This window comes from Pseudophryne corroboree, unplaced genomic scaffold (genome assembly GCF_028390025.1).
Source record: "Pseudophryne corroboree isolate aPseCor3 unplaced genomic scaffold, aPseCor3.hap2 scaffold_325, whole genome shotgun sequence".
Classification (NCBI taxonomy): domain Eukaryota; kingdom Metazoa; phylum Chordata; class Amphibia; order Anura; family Myobatrachidae; genus Pseudophryne; species Pseudophryne corroboree.
The window spans coordinates 571,520-588,677 of record NW_026969934.1 but is presented as its reverse complement, the minus strand read 5'-3'; positions in this window follow the sequence as shown (position 1 = coordinate 588,677).

The window sequence follows — 17,158 nt, the reverse complement described above, 5'->3', positions numbered from 1 at the left end:
TGAAAAAAGTTGATTTCGGAGCATGATTTTTGAACAGGAGCTTCAACGGTTTTGGGGCATATGAGAAATTCCCTAAGCCCCGGACCCATCGATTTTGGTCAAAAATGAAAATTTTAAAAGTGCCCCTATTTCTGCTTTAAACTTTAGTTACCATCCCAAAATGAATCCCTGAGATGAAAAAAGTTGATTTCGGAGCATGATTTTTGAACAGGAGCTTCAACGGTTTTGGGGCATATGAGAAATTCCCTAAGCCCCGGACCCATAGATTTTGGTCAAAAATGAAAATTTTAAAAGTGCCCCTATTTCTGCTTTAAACTTTAGTTACCATCCCAAAATGAATCCCTGAGATGAAAAAAGTTGATTTCGGAGCATGATTTTTGAACAGGAGCTTCAACGGTTTTGGGGCATATGAGAAATTCCCTAAGCCCCGGACCCATCGATTTTGGTCAAAAATTAAAATGTTAAAAGTGCCCCTATTTCTGCTTTAAACTTTAGTTACCATCCCAAAATGAATCCCTGTGATGAAAAAAGTTGATTTCGGAGCATGATTTTTGAACAGGAGCTTCAACGGTTTTGGGGCATATGAGAAATTCCCTAAGCCTCGGACCCATCGATTTTGGTCAAAAATGAAAATTTTAAAAGTGCCCCTCTTTCTGCTTTAAAATTTAGTTACCATCCCAAAATGAATCCCTGAGATGAAAAAAGTTGATTTTGGAGCATGATTTTTGAACAGGAGCTTCAACGGTTTTGGGGCATATGAGAAATTCCCTAAGCCCCGGACCCATCAATTTTGGTCAAAAATGAAAATTTTAAAAGTGCCCCTATTTCTGCTTTAAACTTTAGTTACCATCCCAAAATGAATCCCTGAGATGAAAAAAGTTAATTTCGGAGCATGATTTTTGAACAGGAGCTTCAACGGTTTTGGGGCATATGAGAAATTCCCTAAGCCCTGGACCTATCGATTTTGGTCAAAAATGAAAATTTTAAAAGTGCCCCTATTTCTGCTTTAAACTTTAGATACCATCCCAAAATGAATCCCTGAGATGAAAAAAAGTTGATTTCGGAGCATGATTTTTGAACAGGAGCTTCAACGGTTTTGGGGCATATGAGAAATTCCCTAAGCCCCGGACCCATCGATTTTGGTCAAAAATAAAAATTTTAAAAGTGCCCCTATTTCTGCTTTAAACTTTAGTTACCATCCCAAAATGAATCCCTGAGATGAAAAAAGTTGATTTCGGAGCATGATTTTTGAACAGGAGCTTCAACGGTTTTGTGGCATATGAGAAATTCCCTAAGCCCCGGACCCATCGATTTTGGTCAAAAATGAAAATGTTAAAAGTGCCCCTATTTCTGCTTTAAACTTTAGTTACCATCCCAAAATGAATCCCTGAGATGAAAAAAAGTTGATTTCGGAGCATGATTTTTGAACAGGAGCTTCAACGGTTTTGGGGCATATGAGAAATTCCCTAAGCCCCGGACCCATCGATTTTGGTCAAAAATGAAAATTTTAAAAGTGCCCCTATTTCTGCTTTAAACTTTAGTTACCATCCCAAAATGAATCCCTGATGAAAAAAGTTGATTTCGGAGCATGATTTTTGAACAGGAGCTTCAACGGTTTTGGGGCATATGAGAAATTCCCTAAGCCCCGGACCCATCGATTTTGGTCAAAAATGAAAATGTTAAAAGTGCCCCTATTTCTGCTTTAAACTTTAGTTACCATCCCAAAATGAATCCCTGTGATGAAAAAAGTTGATTTCGGAGCATGATTTTTGAACAGGAGCTTCAACGGTTTTGGGGCATATGAGAAATTCCCTAAGCCCCGGACCCATCGATTTTGGTCAAATAATGAAAATTTTAAAAGTGCCCCTATTTCTGCTTTAAACTTTAGTTACCATCCCAAAATGAATCCCTGAGATGAAAAAAGTTGATTTCGGAGCATGATTTTTGAACAGGAGCTTCAACGGTTTTGGGGCATATGAGAAATTCCCTAAGCCCCGGACCCATCGATTTTGGTCAAAAATGAAAATGTTAAAAGTGCCCCTATTTCTGCTTTAAACTTTAGTTACCATCCCAAAATGAATCCCTGTGATGAAAAAAGTTGATTTCGGAGCATGATTTTTGAACAGGAGCTTCAACGGTTTTGGGGCATATGAGAAATTCCCTAAGCCCCGGACCCATCGATTTTGGTCAAAAATGAAAATTTTAAAAGTGCCCCTATTTCTGCTTTAAACTTTAGTTACCATCCCAAAATGAATCCCTGAGATGAAAAAAGTTGATTTCGGAGCATGATTTTTGAACAGGAGCTTCAACGGTTTTGGGGCATATGAGAAATTACCTAAGCCCCGGACCCATCGATTTTGGTCAAAAATGAAAATTTTAAAAGTGCCCCTATATCTGCTTTAAACTTTTGTTACCATCCCAAAATGAATCCCTGAGATGAAAAAAGTTGATTTTGGAGCATGATTTTTGAACAGGAGCTTCAACGGTTTTGTGGCATATGAGAAATTCCCTAAGCCCCGGACCCATCGATTTTGGTCAAAAATGAAAATGTTAAAAGTGCCCCTATTTCTGCTTTAAACTTTAGTTACCATCCCAAAATGAATCCCTGAGATGAAAAAAAGTTGATTTCGGAGCATGATTTTTGAACAGGAGCTTCAACGGTTTTGGGGCAGATGAGAAATTCCCTAAGCCCCGGACCCATCGATTTTGGTCTAAAATGAAAATTTTAAAAGTGCCCCTTTTTCTGCTTTAAACTTTAGTTACCATCCCAAAATAAATCCCTGAGATGAAAAAAGTTGATTTTGGAGCATGATTTTTGAACAGGAGCTTCAACGGTTTTGTGGCATATGAGAAATTCCCTAAGCCCCAGACCCATCGATTTTGGTCAAAAATTAAAATTTTAAAAGTGCCCCTATTTCTGCTTTAAACTTTAGTTACCATCCCAAAATGAATCCCTGAGATGAAAAAAGTTGATTTCGGAGCATGATTTTTGAACAGGAGCTTCAACGGTTTTGTGGCATATGAGAAATTCCTTAAGCCCTGGACCCATCGATTTTGGTCAAAAATTAAAATTTTAAAAGTGCCCCTATTTCTGCTTTAAACTTTAGTTACCATCCCAAAATGAATCCCTGAGATGAAAAAAGTTGATTTCGGAGCATGATTTTTGAACAGGAGCTTCAACGGTTTTGGGGCATATGAGAAATTCCCTAAGCCCCGGACCCATCGATTTTGGTCAAAAATGAAAATTTTAAAAGTGCCCCTATTTCTGCTTTAAACTTTAGTTACCATCCCAAAATGAATCCCTGAGATGAAAAAAGTTGATTTCGGAGCATGATTTTTGAACAGGAGCTTCAACGGTTTTGGGGCAGATGAGAAATTCCCTAAGCCCCGGACCCATCGATTTTGGTCAAAAATGAAAATTTTAAAAGTGCCCCTATTTCTGATTTAAACTTTAGTTACCATCCCAAAATGAATCCCTGAGATGAAAAAAGTTGATTTCGGAGCATGATTTTTGAACAGGAGCTTCAACGGTTTTGGGGCATATAAGAAATTCCCTAAGCCCCGGACCCATCGATTTTGGTCAAAAATGAAAATTTTAAAAGTGCCCCTATTTCTGCTTTAAACTTTAGTTACCATCCCAAAATGAATCCCTGAGATGAAAAAAGTTGATTTCGGAGCATGATTTTTGAACAGGAGCTTCAACGGTTTTGGGGCATATGAGAAATTCCCTAAGCCCCGGACCCATCGATTTTGGTCAAAAATGAAAATTTTAAAAGTGCCCCTATTTCTGCTTTAAACTTTAGTTACCATCCCAAAATGAATCCCTGAGATGAAAAAAGTTGATTTCGGAGCATGATTTTTGAACAGGAGCTTCAACGGTTTTGGGGCATATGAGAAATTCCCTAAGCCCCGGACCCATCGATTTTGGTCAAAAATAAAAATTTTAAAAGTGCCCCTATTTCTGCTTTAAACTTTAGTTACCATCCCAAAATGAATCCCTGAGATGAAAAAAGTTGATTTCGGAGCATGATTTTTGAACAGGAGCTTCAACGGTTTTGTGGCATATGAGAAATTCCCTAAGCCCCAGACCCATCGATTTTGGTCAAAAATGAAAATGTTAAAAGTGCCCCTATTTCTGCTTTAAACTTTAGTTACCATCCCAAAATGAATCCCTGAGATGAAAAAAGTTGATTTCGGAGCATGATTTTTGAACAGGAGCTTCAACGGTTTTGGGGCATATGAGAAATTCCTTAAGCCCCGGACCCATCGATTTTGGTCAAAAATGAAAATTTTAAAAGTGCCCCTCTTTCTGCTTTAAACTTTAGTTACCATCCCAAAATGAATCCCTGAGATGAAAAAAGTTGATTTCGGAGCATGATTTTTGAACAGGAGCTTCAACGGTTTTGGGGCATATGAGAAATTCCCTAAGCCCCGGACCCATCGATTTTGGTCAAAAATGAAAATTTTAAAAGTGCCCCTATTTCTGCTTTAAACTTTAGTTACCATCCCAAAATGAATCCCTGAGATGAAAAAAAGTTGATTTTGGAGCATGATTTTTGAACAGGAGCTTCAACGGTTTTTGGGCATATGAGAAATTCCCTAAGCCCCAGACCCATCGATTTTGGTCAAAAATGAAAATTTTAAAAGTGCCCCTATTTCTACTTTAAACTTTAGTTACCATCCCAAAATGAATCCCTGAGATGAAAAAAGTTGATTTCGGAGCATGATTTTTGAACAGGAGCTTCAACGGTTTTGGGGCATATGAGAAATTCCCTAAGCCCCGGACCCATCAATTTTGGTCAAAAATGAAAATTTTAAAAGTGCCCCTATTTCTGCTTTAAACTTTAGTTACCATCCCAAAATGAATCCCTGAGATGAAAAAAGTTGATTTCGGAGCATGATTTTTGAACAGGAGCTTCAATGGTTTTGGGGCATATGAGAAATTCCCTAAGCCCCGGACCCATCGATTTTGGTCAAAAATGAAAATTTTAAAAGTGCCCCTATTTCTGCTTTAAACTTTAGTTACCATCCCAAAATGAATCCCTGAGATGAAAAAAGTTGATTTCGGAGCATGATTTTTGAACAGGAGCTTCAACGGTTTTGGGGCATATGAGAAATTCCCTAAGCCCCGGACCCATCGATTTTGGTCAAAAATTAAAATGTTAAAAGTGCCCCTATTTCTGCTTTAAACTTTAGTTACCATCCCAAAATGAATCCCTGTGATGAAAAAAGTTGATTTCGGAGCATGATTTTTGAACAGGAGCTTCAACGGTTTTGGGGCATATGAGAAATTCCCTAAGCCTCGGACCCATCGATTTTGGTCAAAAATGAAAATTTTAAAAGTGCCCCTCTTTCTGCTTTAAACTTTAGTTACCATCCCAAAATGAATCCCTGAGATGAAAAAAGTTGATTTTGGAGCATGATTTTTGAACAGGAGCTTCAACGGTTTTGGGGCATATGAGAAATTCCCTAAGCCCCGGACCCATCAATTTTGGTCAAAAATGAAAATTTTAAAAGTGCCCCTATTTCTGCTTTAAACTTTAGTTACCATCCCAAAATGAATCCCTGAGATGAAAAAAGTTAATTTCGGAGCATGATTTTTGAACAGGAGCTTCAACGGTTTTGGGGCATATGAGAAATTCCCTAAGCCCTGGACCTATCGATTTTGGTCAAAAATGAAAATTTTAAAAGTGCCCCTATTTCTGCTTTAAACTTTAGATACCATCCCAAAATGAATCCCTGAGATGAAAAAAAGTTGATTTCGGAGCATGATTTTTGAACAGGAGCTTCAACGGTTTTGGGGCATATGAGAAATTCCCTAAGCCCCGGACCCATCGATTTTGGTCAAAAATGAAAATTTTAAAAGTGCCCCTATTTCTGCTTTAAACTTTAGTTACCATCCCAAAATGAATCCCTGAGATGAAAAAAGTTGATTTCGGAGCATGATTTTTGAACAGGAGCTTCAACGGTTTTGGGGCATATGAGAAATTCCCTAAGCCCCGGACCCATCGATTTTGGTCAAAAATAAAAATTTTAAAAGTGCCCCTATTTCTGCTTTAAACTTTAGTTACCATCCCAAAATGAATCCCTGAGATGAAAAAAGTTGATTTCGGAGCATGATTTTTGAACAGGAGCTTCAACGGTTTTGTGGCATATGAGAAATTCCCTAAGCCCCCGGACCCATCGATTTTGGTCAAAAATGAAAATGTTAAAAGTTGCCCCTATTTCTGCTTTAAACTTTAGTTACCATCCCAAAATGAATCCCTGAGATGAAAAAAAGTTGATTTCGGAGCATGATTTTTTGAACAGGAGCTTCAACGGTTTTGGGGCAGATGAGAAATTCCCTAAGCCCCGGACCCATCGATTTTGGTCTAAAATGAAAATTTTAAAAGTGCCCCTTTTTCTGCTTTAAACTTTAGTTACCATCCCAAAATAAATCCCTGAGATGAAAAAAGTTGATTTTGGAGCATGATTTTTGAACAGGAGCTTCAACGGTTTTGTGGCATATGAGAAAATTCCCTAAGCCCCAGACCCATCGATTTTGGTCAAAAATTAAAATTTTAAAAGTGCCCCTATTTCTGCTTTAAACTTTAGTTACCATCCCAAAATGAATCCCTGAGATGAAAAAAAAGTTGATTTCGGAGCATGATTTTTGAACAGGAGCTTCAACGGTTTTGTGGCATATGAGAAATTCCTTAAGCCCTGGGACCCATCGATTTTGGTCAAAAATGAAAATTTTAAAAGTGCCCCTATTTCTGCTTTAAACTTTAGTTACCATCCCAAAATGAATCCCTGAGATGAAAAAAGTTGATTTCGGAGCATGATTTTTGAACAGGAGCTTCAACGGTTTTGGGGCAGATGAGAAATTCCCTAAGCCCCGGACCCATCGATTTTGGTCAAAAATGAAATTTTTAAAAGTGCCCTATTTCTGATTTAAACTTTAGTTACCATCCCCAAAATGAATCCCTGAGATGAAAAAAGTTGATTTCGGAGCATGATTTTTGAACAGGAGCTTCAACGGTTTTGGGGCATATGAGAAATTCCCTAAGCCCCGGACCCATCAATTTTGGTCAAAAATGAAATTTTAAAAGTGCCCCTATTTCTGCTTTAAACTTTTAGTTACCATCCCAAAATGAATCCCTGAGATGAAAAAAGTTGATTTCGGAGCATGATTTTTGAACAGGAGCTTCAACGGTTTTGGGGCATATAAGAAATTCCCTAAGCCCCGGACCCATCGATTTTGGTCAAAAATGAAAATTTTAAAAGTGCCCCCTATTTCTGCTTTAAACTTTAGTTACCATCCCCAAAATGAATCCCTGAGATGAAAAAAGTTGATTTCGGAGCATGATTTTTGAACAGGAGCTTCAACGGTTTTGGGGCATATGAGAAATTCCCTAAGCCCCGGACCCATCGATTTTGGTCAAAAATGAAAATTTAAAAGTGCCCCTATTTCTGCTTTAAAACTTTAGTTACCATCCCAAAATGAATCCCTGAGATGAAAAAAGTTGATTTCGGAGCATGATTTTTGAACAGGAGCTTCAACGGTTTTGTGGCATATGAGAAATTCCCTAAGCCCCAGACCCATCGATTTTGGTCAAAAATGAAAATTTTAAAAGTGCCCCTATTTCTGCTTTAAACTTTAGTTACCATCCCAAAATGAATCCCTGAGATGAAAAAAGTTGATTTCGGAGCATGATTTTTGAACAGGAGCTTCAACGGTTTTGTGGCATATGAGAAATTCCCTAAGCCCCGGACCCATCAATTTTGTTCTAAAATAAAAATTTTAAAAGTGCCCCTATTTCTGCTTTAAACTTTAGTTACCATCCCAAAATGAATCCCTGAGATGAAAAAAGTTGATTTCAGAGCATGATTTTTGAACAGGAGCTTCAACGGTTTTGTGGCATATGAGAAATTCCCTAAGCCCTGGACCCATCGATTTTGGTCAAAAATGAAAATTTTAAAAGTGCCCCTATTTCTGCTTTAAACTTTAGTTACCATCCCAAAATGAATCCCTGAGATGAAAAAAGTTGATTTCGGAGCATGATTTTTGAACAGGAGCTTCAAACGGTTTTGGGGCATATGAGAAATTCCTTAAGCCCCGGACCCATCGATTTTGGTCAAAAATGAAAATTTTAAAAGTGCCCCTCTTTCTGCTTTAAACTTTAGTTACCATCCCAAAATGAATCCCTGAGATGAAAAAAGTTGATTTTCGGAGCATGATTTTTTGAACAGGAGCTTCAACGGTTTTGGGGCATATGAGAAATTCCCTAAGCCCCGGACCCATCGATTTTGGTCAAAAATGAAAATTTTAAAAGTGCCCCTATTTCTGCTTTAAACTTTAGTTACCATCCCAAAATGAATCCCTGAGATGAAAAAAAGTTGATTTTGGAGCATGATTTTTGAACAGGAGCTTCAACGGTTTTTGGGCATATGAGAAATTCCCTAAGCCCCAGACCCATCGATTTTGGTCAAAAATGAAAATTTTAAAAGTGCCCCTATTTCTACTTTAAACTTTAGTTACCATCCAAAATGAATCCCTGAGATGAAAAAAGTTGATTTCGGAGCATGATTTTTGAACAGGAGCTTCAACGGTTTTGGGGCATATGAGAAATTCCCTAAGCCCCGGACCCATCAATTTTGGTCAAAAATGAAAATTTTAAAAGTGCCCCTATTTCTGCTTTAAACTTTAGTTACCATCCCAAAATGAATCCCTGAGATGAAAAAAGTTGATTTCGGAGCATGATTTTTGAACAGGAGCTTCAACGGTTTTGGGGCATATGAGAAATTCCCTAAGCCCCGGACCCATCGATTTTGGTCAAAAATGAAAATTTTAAAAGTGCCCCTCTTTCTGCTTTAAACTTTAGTTACCATCCCAAAATGAATCCCTGAGATGAAAAAAGTTGATTTCGGAGCATGATTTTTGAACAGGAGCTTCAACGTTTTGGGGCATATGAGAAATTCCCTAAGCCCCGGACCCATCGATTTTGGTCAAAAATTAAAATGTTAAAAGTGCCCCTATTTCTGCTTTAAACTTTAGTTACCATCCCAAAATGAATCCCTGTGATGAAAAAAGTTGATTTCGGAGCATGATTTTTGAACAGGAGCTTCAACGGTTTTGGGGCATATGAGAAATTCCCTAAGCCCCGGACCCATCGATTTTGGTCAAAAATGAAAATTTTAAAAGTGCCCCTCTTTCTGCTTTAAACTTTAGTTACCATCCCAAAATGAATCCCTGAGATGAAAAAAGTTGATTTTGGAGCATGATTTTTGAACAGGAGCTTCAACGGTTTTGGGGCATATGAGAAATTCCCTAAGCCCCGGACCCATCAATTTTGGTCAAAAATGAAAATTTTAAAAGTGCCCCTATTTCTGCTTTAAACTTTAGTTACCATCCCAAAATGAATCCCTGAGATGAAAAAAGTTAATTTCGGAGCATGATTTTTGAACAGGAGCTTCAACGGTTTTGGGGCATATGAGAAATTCCCTAAGCCCTGGACCTATCGATTTTGGTCAAAAATGAAAATTTTAAAAGTGCCCCTATTTCTGCTTTAAACTTTAGATACCATCCCAAAATGAATCCCTGAGATGAAAAAAAGTTGATTTCGGAGCATGATTTTTGAACAGGAGCTTCAACGGTTTTGGGGCATATGAGAAATTCCCTAAGCCCCGGACCCATCGATTTTGGTCAAAAATGAAAATTTTAAAAGTGCCCCTATTTCTGCTTTAAACTTTAGTTACCATCCCAAAATGAATCCCTGAGATGAAAAAAGTTGATTTCGGAGCATGATTTTTGAACAGGAGCTTCAACGGTTTTGGGGCATATGAGAAATTCCCTAAGCCCCGGACCCATCGATTTTGGTCAAAAATAAAAATTTTAAAAGTGCCCCTATTTCTGCTTTAAACTTTAGTTACCATCCCAAAATGAATCCCTGAGATGAAAAAAGTTGATTTCGGAGCATGATTTTTGAACAGGAGCTTCAACGGTTTTGTGGCATATGAGAAATTCCCTAAGCCCCAGACCCATCGATTTTGGTCAAAAATGAAAATTTTAAAAGTGCCCCTATTTCTGCTTTAAACTTTAGTTACCATCCCAAAATGAATCCCTGAGATGAAAAAAGTTGATTTCGGAGCATGATTTTTGAACAGGAGCTTCAACGGTTTTGTGGCATATGAGAAATTCCCTAAGCCCCGGACCCATCAATTTTGTTCTAAAATGAAAATTTTAAAAGTGCCCCTATTTCTGCTTTAAACTTTAGTTACCATCCCAAAATGAATCCCTGAGATTAAAAAAGTTGTTTTCAGAGCATGATTTTTGAACAAGGAGCTTCAACGGTTTTGTGGCATATGAGAAATTCCCTAAGCCCTGGACCCATCGATTTTGGTCAAAAATGAAAATTTTAAAAGTGCCCCTATTTCTGCTTTAAACTTTAGTTACCATCCCAAAATGAATCCCTGAGATGAAAAAAGTTGATTTCGGAGCATGATTTTTGAACAGGAGCTTCAACGGTTTTGGGGCATATGAGAAATTCCTTAAGCCCCGGACCCATCGATTTTGGTCAAAAATGAAAATTTTAAAAGTGCCCCTCTTTCTGCTTTAAACTTTAGTTACCATCCCAAAATGAATCCCTGAGATGAAAAAAGTTGATTTCGGAGCATGATTTTTGAACAGGAGCTTCAACGGTTTTGGGGCATATGAGAAATTCCCTAAGCCCCGGACCCATCGATTTTGGTCAAAAATGAAAATTTTAAAAGTGCCCCTATTTCTGCTTTAAACTTTAGTTACCATCCCAAAATGAATCCCTGAGATGAAAAAAGTTGATTTCGGAGCATGATTTTTGAACAGGAGCTTCAACGGTTTTGGGGCAGATGAGAAATTCCCTAAGCCCCGGACCCATCGATTTTGGTCAAAAATGAAAATTTTAAAAGTGCCCCTATTTCTGCTTTAAACTTTAGTTACCATCCCAAAATGAATCCCTGAGATGAAAAAAGTTGATTTCGGAGCATGATTTTTGAACAGGAGCTTCAACGGTTTTGGGGCATATGAGAAATTCCCTAAGCCCCGGACCCATCAATTTTGGTCAAAAATGAAAATTTTAAAAGTGCCCCTATTTCTGCTTTAAACTTTAGTTACCATCCCAAAATGAATCCCTGAGATGAAAAAAGTTGATTTCGGAGCATGATTTTTGAACAGGAGCTTCAACGGTTTTGTGGCATATGAGAAATTCCCTAAGTCCCAGACCCATCGATTTTGGTCAAAAATGAAAATTTTAAAAGTGCCCCTATTTCTGCTTTAAACTTTAGTTACCATCCCAAAATGAATCCCTGAGATGAAAAAAGTTGATTTCAGAGCATGATTTTTGAACAGGAGCTTCAACGGTTTTGTGGCATATGAGAAATTCCCTAAGCCCCGGACCCATCGATTTTGGTCAAAAATGAAAATGTTAAAAGTGCCCCTATTTCTGCTTTAAACTTTAGTTACCATCCCAAAATGAATACCTGTGATGAAAAAAGTTGATTTCGGAGCATGATTTTTGAACAGGAGCTTCAACGGTTTTGGGGCATATGAGAAATTCCCTAAGCCCCGGACCCATCGATTTTGGTCAAAAATGAAAATTTTAAAAGTGCCCCTCTTTCTGCTTTAAACTTTAGTTACCATCCCAAAATGAATCCCTGAGATGAAAAAAGTTGATTTCGGAGCATGATTTTTGAACAGGAGCTTCAACGGTTTTGGGGCATATGAGAAATTCCCTAAGCCCCGGACCCATCGATTTTGGTCAAAAATGAAAATTTTAAAAGTGCCCCTTTTTCTGCTTTAAACTTTAGTTACCATCCCAAAATAAATCCCTGAGATGAAAAAAGTTGATTTTGGAGCATGATTTTTGAACAGGAGCTTCAACGGTTTTGTGGCATATGAGAAATTCCCTAAGCCCCAGACCCATCGATTTTGGTCAAAAATTAAAATTTTAAAAGTGCCCCTATTTCTGCTTTAAACTTTAGTTACCATCCCAAAATGAATCCCTGAGATGAAAAAAGTTGATTTCGGAGCATGATTTTTGAACAGGAGCTTCAACGGTTTTGTGGCATATGAGAAATTCCTTAAGCCCTGGACCCATCGATTTTGGTCAAAAATTAAAATTTTAAAAGTGCCCCTATTTCTGCTTTAAACTTTAGTTACCATCCCAAAATGAATCCCTGAGATGAAAAAAGTTGATTTCGGAGCATGATTTTTGAACAGGAGCTTCAACGGTTTTGGGGCATATGAGAAATTCCCTAAGCCCCGGACCCATCAATTTTGGTCAAAAATGAAAATTTTAAAAGTGCCCCTATTTCTGCTTTAAACTTTAGTTACCATCCCAAAATGAATCCCTGAGATGAAAAAAGTTGATTTCGGAGCATGATTTTTGAACAGGAGCTTCAACGGTTTTGGGGCATATGAGAAATTCCCTAAGCCCCGGACCCATCGATTTTGGTCAAAAATGAAAATTTTAAAAGTGCCCCTATTTCTGCTTTAAACTTTAGTTACCATCCCAAAATGAATCCCTGAGATGAAAAAAGTTGATTTCGGAGCATGATTTTTGAACAGGAGCTTCAACGGTTTTGGGGCATATGAGAAATTCCCTAAGCCCCGGACCCATCGATTTTGGTCAAAAATGAAAATGTTAAAAGTGCCCCTATTTCTGCTTTAAACTTTAGATACCATCCCAAAATGAATCCCTGAGATGAAAAAAAGTTGATTTCGGAGCATGATTTTTGAACAGGAGCTTCAACGGTTTTGGGGCATATGAGAAATTCCCTAAGCCCCGGACCCATCGATTTTGGTCAAAAATGAAAATTTTAAAAGTGCCCCTATTTCTGCTTTAAACTTTAGTTACCATCCCAAAATGAATCCCTGAGATGAAAAAAGTTGATTTCGGAGCATGATTTTTGAACAGGAGCTTCAACGGTTTTGGGGCATATGAGAAATTCCCTAAGCCCCGGACCCATCGATTTTGGTCAAAAATAAAAATTTTAAAAGTGCCCCTATTTCTGCTTTAAACTTTAGTTACCATCCCAAAATGAATCCCTGAGATGAAAAAAGTTGATTTCGGAGCATGATTTTTGAACAGGAGCTTCAACGGTTTTGTGGCATATGAGAAATTCCCTAAGCCCCAGACCCATCGATTTTGGTCAAAAATGAAAATTTTAAAAGTGCCCCTATTTCTGCTTTAAATTTTAGTTACCATCCCAAAATGAATCCCTGAGATGAAAAAAGTTGATTTCGGAGCATGATTTTTGAACAGGAGCTTCAACGGTTTTGTGGCATATGAGAAATTCCCTAAGCCCCGGACCCATCAATTTTGTTCTAAAATGAAAATTTTAAAAGTGCCCCTATTTCTGCTTTAAACTTTAGTTACCATCCCAAAATGAATCCCTGAGATGAAAAAAGTTGTTTTCAGAGCATGATTTTTGAACAGGAGCTTCAACGGTTTTGTGGCATATGAGAAATTCCCTAAGCCCTGGACCCATCGATTTTGGTCAAAAATGAAAATTTTAAAAGTGCCCCTATTTCTGCTTTAAACTTTAGTTACCATCCCAAAATGAATCCCTGAGATGAAAAAAGTTGATTTCGGAGCATGATTTTTGAACAGGAGCTTCAACGGTTTTGGGGCATATGAGAAATTCCTTAAGCCCCGGACCCATCGATTTTGGTCAAAAATGAAAATTTTAAAAGTGCCCCTCTTTCTGCTTTAAACTTTAGTTACCATCCCAAAATGAATCCCTGAGATGAAAAAAGTTGATTTCGGAGCATGATTTTTGAACAGGAGCTTCAACGGTTTTGGGGCATATGAGAAATTCCCTAAGCCCCGGACCCATCGATTTTGGTCAAAAATGAAAATTTTAAAAGTGCCCCTATTTCTGCTTTAAACTTTAGTTACCATCCCAAAATGAATCCCTGAGATGAAAAAAGTTGATTTCGGAGCATGATTTTTGAACAGGAGCTTCAACGGTTTTGGGGCAGATGAGAAATTCCCTAAGCCCCGGACCCATCGATTTTGGTCAAAAATGAAAATTTTAAAAGTGCCCCTATTTCTGCTTTAAACTTTAGTTACCATCCCAAAATGAATCCCTGAGATGAAAAAAGTTGATTTCGGAGCATGATTTTTGAACAGGAGCTTCAACGGTTTTGGGGCATATGAGAAATTCCCTAAGCCCCGGACCCATCAATTTTGGTCAAAAATGAAAATTTTAAAAGTGCCCCTATTTCTGCTTTAAACTTTAGTTACCATCCCAAAATGAATCCCTGAGATGAAAAAAGTTGATTTCGGAGCATGATTTTTGAACAGGAGCTTCAACGGTTTTGGGGCATATGAGAAATTCCCTAAGCCCCGGACCCATCGATTTTGGTCAAAAATAAAAATTTTAAAAGTGCCCCTATTTCTGCTTTAAACTTTAGTTACCATCCCAAAATGAATCCCTGAGATGAAAAAAGTTGATTTCGGAGCATGATTTTTGAACAGGAGCTTCAACGGTTTTGTGGCATATGAGAAATTCCCTAAGCCCCAGACCCATCGATTTTGGTCAAAAATGAAAATTTTAAAAGTGCCCCTATTTCTGCTTTAAACTTTAGTTACCATCCCAAAATGAATCCCTGAGATGAAAAAAGTTGATTTCAGAGCATGATTTTTGAACAGGAGCTTCAACGGTTTTGTGGCATATGAGAAATTCCCTAAGCCCCGGACCCATCGATTTTGGTCAAAAATGAAAATGTTAAAAGTGCCCCTATTTCTGCTTTAAACTTTAGTTACCATCCCAAAATGAATCCCTGTGATGAAAAAAGTTGATTTCGGAGCATGATTTTTGAACAGGAGCTTCAACGGTTTTGGGGCATATGAGAAATTCCCTAAGCCCCGGACCCATCGATTTTGGTCAAAAATGAAAATTTTAAAAGTGCCCCTCTTTCTGCTTTAAACTTTAGTTACCATCCCAAAATGAATCCCTGAGATGAAAAAAGTTGATTTCGGAGCATGATTTTTGAACAGGAGCTTCAACGGTTTTGGGGCATATGAGAAATTCCCTAAGCCCAGGACCCATCGATTTTGGTCAAAAATGAAAATTTTAAAAGTGCCCCTTTTTCTGCTTTAAACTTTAGTTACCATCCCAAAATAAATCCCTGAGATGAAAAAAGTTGATTTTGGAGCATGATTTTTGAACAGGAGCTTCAACGGTTTTGTGGCATATGAGAAATTCCCTAAGCCCCAGACCCATCGATTTTGGTCAAAAATTAAAATTTTAAAAGTGCCCCTATTTCTGCTTTAAACTTTAGTTACCATCCCAAAATGAATCCCTGAGATGAAAAAAGTTGATTTCGGAGCATGATTTTTGAACAGGAGCTTCAACGGTTTTGTGGCATATGAGAAATTCCTTAAGCCCTGGACCCATCGATTTTGGTCAAAAATTAAAATTTTAAAAGTGCCCCTATTTCTGCTTTAAACTTTAGTTACCATCCCAAAATGAATCCCTGAGATGAAAAAAGTTGATTTCGGAGCATGATTTTTGAACAGGAGCTTCAACGGTTTTGGGGCATATGAGAAATTCCCTAAGCCCCGGACCCATCGATTTTGGTCAAAAATGAAATTTTAAAAGTGCCCCTATTTCTGCTTTAAACTTTAGTTACCATCCCAAAATGAATCCCTGAGATGAAAAAAGTTGATTTCGGAGCATGATTTTTGAACAGGAGCTTCAACGGTTTTGGGGCAGATGAGAAATTCCCTAAGCCCCGGACCCATCGATTTTGGTCAAAAATGAAAATTTTAAAAGTGCCCCTATTTCTGCTTTAAACTTTAGTTGCCATCCCAAAATGAATCCCTGAGATGAAAAAAGTTGATTTCGGAGCATGATTTTTGAACAGGAGCTTCAACGGTTTTGGGGCATATGAGAAATTCCCTAAGCCCCGGACCCATCAATTTTGGTCAAAAATGAAAATTTTAAAAGTGCCCCTATTTCTGCTTTAAACTTTAGTTACCATCCCAAAATGAATCCCTGAGATGAAAAAAGTTGATTTCGGAGCATGATTTTTGAACAGGAGCTTCAACGGTTTTGGGGCATATAAGAAATTCCCTAAGCCCCGGACCCATCGATTTTGGTCAAAAATGAAAATTTTAAAAGTGCCCCTATTTCTGCTTTAAACTTTAGTTACCATCCCAAAATGAATCCCTGAGATGAAAAAAGTTGATTTCGGAGCATGATTTTTGAACAGGAGCTTCAACGGTTTTGGGGCATATGAGAAATTCCCTAAGCCCCGGACCCATCGATTTTGGTCAAAAATGAAAATTTTAAAAGTGCCCCTATTTCTGCTTTAAACTTTAGTTACCATCCCAAAATGAATCCCTGAGATGAAAAAAGTTGATTTCGGAGCATGATTTTTGAACAGGAGCTTCAACGGTTTTGGGGCATATGAGAAATTCCCTAAGCCCCGGACCCATCGATTTTGGTCAAAAATAAAAATTTTAAAAGTGCCCCTATTTCTGCTTTAAACTTTAGTTACCATCCCAAAATGAATCCCTGAGATGAAAAAAGTTGATTTCGGAGCATGATTTTTGAACAGGAGCTTCAACGGTTTTGTGGCATATGAGAAATTCCCTAAGCCCCAGACCCATCGATTTTGGTCAAAAATGAAAATTTTAAAAGTGCCCCTATTTCTGCTTTAAACTTTAGTTACCATCCCAAAATGAATCCCTGAGATGAAAAAAGTTGATTTCGGAGCATGATTTTTGAACAGGAGCTTCAACGGTTTTGTGGCATATGAGAAATTCCCTAAGCCCCGGACCCATCAATTTTGTTCTAAAATGAAAATTTTAAAAGTGCCCCTATTTCTGCTTTAAACTTTAGTTACCATCCCAAAATGAATCCCTGAGATGAAAAAAGTTGATTTCAGAGCATGATTTTTGAACAGGAGCTTCAACGGTTTTGTGGCATATGAGAAATTCCCTAAGCCCTGGACCCATCGATTTTGGTCAAAAATGAAAATTTTAAAAGTGCCCCTATTTCTGCTTTAAACTTTAGTTACCATCCCAAAATGAATCCCTGAGATGAAAAAAGTTGATTTCGGAGCATGATTTTTGAACAGGAGCTTCAACGGTTTTGGGGCATATGAGAAATTCCTTAAGCCCCGGACCCA